Here is a 3,623-nt window from a genome sequence, read left to right as displayed (position 1 = left end):
TTTAAGGACTCAGCAGTAGAAAAGGTTTATTGACTACTAGGGTGCCTCAAAAAATTTTTTTTAATTTGAAAACAAAAAATCCTACCTTAAGCCAGGCCTTTTGAGTTAAGCTGGAAACTCTAAAGGGTCGCTATTTTTTTTTATGTTAATATATAATTTTTAAAAGTTTAAAAAGTTTGAAAAGTGAACTTTTTGAATATGTGATGGTTATTTTTGAGAAATGAAAATTAGTTGGTGAAATTTTAGTATGAATGAAAAAACGAAAATTCGTATGTTAAATGTATGGGTACCTAAAAAAAAATTGCTTCCCCTTAGAGTTAAGCTGCAGCGCCTGGCTTGAGGTAGGATCTTTTGTTTTGTGAATGATTTGATTACCTACCCCCTTCTTCGAGTTGAAAAAAAAATTCAAAGTTTTTTCTTGAAGCACCCTGTTGACTACTCAATTTATGAGCAGTCGAATCAGTCAAAAAGAAATAGGTTTAAAGCCCCAAAACTGTCGTCGGGTAGCGTTATGGTCAACGTGACCCATCACGACTTTATTAAATATCTAGCATGTATACGCACAAACATATGTACATGTACTCACACAAAAACCAATTACAAAAAGACGAATAACTCGGAAGTCAATATTTGAGATGGGCAAACCCGTTGCTGTGCTTAAGTTTTTGCCAAAAATGGCTTCAATTTATTAATGAATAGACAAGCAATAAACTAATTTGCAACTTTTAATAACTAATTTAGTGTACAATACCCAAATTTTGGATGTTTGAAAAATTAAAAAAAATATATTATTTGAAGATAATTTAAATATAAAGAATTATCAAGCGAGTATAACATATGAAAGATTTCAAAAAAAAAAATTTTTTTTTTTTTTTAATTTAACTTTTATCGCTCCAGTGTAAGGTCCGAGAGAATCATTTCCTGATAATAGTAACTCTGTGTACCACAAATGGGTTTAATTGGCTCAATATTTTCCTGAGGTCTCATATAGTTAATATAAAGGCTTTCGATCTTTCGGGTTACTTTGTACAGCATGTATCGGTGAATATATGAGTTATCTCAATGAAAATTTCGAACATCCAGCTGACTCTACTGCATTTTTTTGGTGATGGTATGTGAGGTACTTTATGAAACCCCATAATCATTTTGTTTGTGTGTGACATGCAGAAGTAGATAGGCGATAGCTTGTAGTATATTTAATAGAACTAACATGAAACAAAATTACAAATATTGCTATGATTTTCTTCCAGTAACAGACCCGAGTATATAATTTCCGAGAGCAAAAAAAATTCTTTCTGAGATGAAACTCTTTGAAAACTTTGAAGACGGTAAGAAGAGAAGGCGAATGAATTTTCAAGCGTTGTAAATGGCTTGCGTGGATTTAAAAAAGTACGTTTCTTATAAAAAAAGTTATATGGCAAAGTTGCCGATAATGAGAAGATCTAAAGCTTGGTTATGAACATCTCTCAAACATAATCTCACAATTTTTGTTAAAATCAAAGAACCCATTTTATATTATTTATTGTAATTTTATTTATTTATTTTTATCTTTTTTATTTTATTTTTTTTATTTTGTCATTTTATTATATTTTAATTTTTATATTTTTATTTTTTATTTATAAAAATTTGTTTTCTTTTACGTAATTTGGTGCAGACTTGCCTTCTTATGTCCCCAAAGTACTATATTTCTTTTTTAATAAAACTAATCTATAACTACAGAGAATAACAAAAATTTCCTTTCTCTTCCTTTTCAGTCAGTTGAGAGTGAATGCAATGCTTCTGTATTTCTCCCACTACAATAGGGTCTAATAGAAACGAAGCCGGATTTTTATACGAACAAGAACTGTCAACTCGGCAGCATGCCTCGAATTATTCAGGCAACGTTCCCACGACAGTCGGCTCTACGTAATCGGCAGGGACCCGGGTTTTTACCATTTTTATCCAGCCAACGATTGTCATAACAGCAGCATGCCCAAATCAGTTCAGTGATGTTTTTGCTGCTACAAACACAACAATTTTTTTCTCTAAAGCAAACCGAAATAGTTACCAAAAGTTATATTCTTAGCCTGCTATTTCTTACTTTTCAAACATTATTAACATATAATTATAAATTCTCAACAAAAATAAAAATATATACAATTACTTAAAAGCCTAAAATGTGCGTTTTATTTGTCAGTCCACACACTTTAAATGCATTTTCGGGAATTGCATTGTTAAAGCAATAAATTTTAATCCCTAGTATGCTAACGCTAAAAGTGCTGCTAACATTAATATTGGTGCCAACATTAACATTATGAGTAGAAAAAACAGCGGTCGAAAATTTTGCAATTTGCACAGCGCGTCACAGAGAATGTACCAGGCGCCCAGCATGCACCAGTAGGTTGATGCTATGTTAATAACATATTATGTTAATGTAACATTAACATGATATGTTATTAACATAACATTAACATGACATGTTAGTGAAATAACATTAACATAACATAACATTAACATGACATGTTAATAACATAACATTTTTGATTTAACAGCGGCAACCTACTGGCGCATGCTGGGCGCCTAGTACATTTCGTATGAAACACATTATCAATAAGTTAACATGACATGCCCTTAACATAACATTAACATGACATGCCATTAACATAACATTAACATAGCATGTCATTAACATAACATTAACATTACCTGTTATGTTAATCACATAACATTAACATTACATGTTATGTTAGTAACATAACATTAACATTACATGTTATGTTAGTAACATAACATTAACATTACATGTTATGTTAGTAACATAACATTAACATTACCTGTAATGTTAATAACATAACATTAACATGTTATGTTAATAACATAACATTATCATGGCATCAACCTACAAGTGATTTTTCAGCACCAAAGCCGACGACAGCGATGTTGAGTACACTAGCGCACAAATGTAAAATTAATGCTGAAATCAAAATAATATAATAACAACCAAATGAAAATCCCTAAAACCCCAAAAAATTAAATTAGAAATAAAACAACTTTATTTACTTTTTCGATTTTTATATCCGCATCATATTTGTTTATTGTGTATAATGCTATCATTTCATTATATTTTTTATTTTTTATAATATTTTATTTTTAAATTATATTTTTTTTTTATTTTTTAAATTCAATTAATTATTTTTTTTTAATTAAACAAAGCTTAATTGTATGATTTAACTATATAATTATTCCATATAAAGTTTTTAAAATTTTTCCCTATCAGCAATCTCATAAAAATCTCTCGAATGCAGTTCCATTGTCTGCTCCATTGCTGACTCACACATTTGGCGCGTGTTAATAATATTTAACAGCCATCAAAATATTCATTTCAAAATATTTCTTGTATGAACTTGGCTTGCGCAGCTGAATCACACTCCCCACGACGTCTGAGGTGCTAAGCGAACAACAAAATTTTTCTGCAAGCCGTTTTGGTCTTAGCCAACCATACCATACATATGTACTTATGTATTTTGTTTTATACATGCGACTGTATTAATTTTTGGTAAATTTTCGGCATTTTGTTTTTAACTTAAGTTTTTTTATTTACCTTTTTTTCAGAATATTTTTTAAGTTTTTTAATTTGTAAATTT

General features: G+C 29.7%; 1 protein-coding gene and 1 long non-coding RNA gene across 2 annotated transcripts in view; one reads left to right on the top strand and one right to left on the bottom strand.

The window, feature by feature from the left end:
* Positions 1 to 2,139, top strand: part of LOC108972430 — a 32,944-nt gene extending 30,805 nt beyond the window's left edge. The window contains exons 2-3 of the long non-coding RNA XR_001993633.1: positions 1,251 to 1,389; positions 1,755 to 2,139. This is a non-coding gene — a long non-coding RNA (uncharacterized LOC108972430). The remainder of the gene's footprint in view (positions 1 to 1,250; positions 1,390 to 1,754) is intronic.
* The window catches only part of LOC108972423 (hormone receptor 4), a 37,752-nt gene that overhangs the window by 14,814 nt on the left and 19,315 nt on the right, over positions 1 to 3,623 (bottom strand). The gene's annotated exons all lie outside the window — the stretch shown is intronic.

The sequence above is a fragment of the Bactrocera latifrons genome, unplaced genomic scaffold (genome assembly GCF_001853355.1).
Source record: "Bactrocera latifrons isolate USDA-ARS-PBARC rearing strain unplaced genomic scaffold, ASM185335v1 scaffold_4, whole genome shotgun sequence".
Lineage (NCBI taxonomy): Eukaryota > Metazoa > Arthropoda > Insecta > Diptera > Tephritidae > Bactrocera > Bactrocera latifrons.
This window is presented reverse-complemented; position numbering and strand designations above follow the sequence as displayed.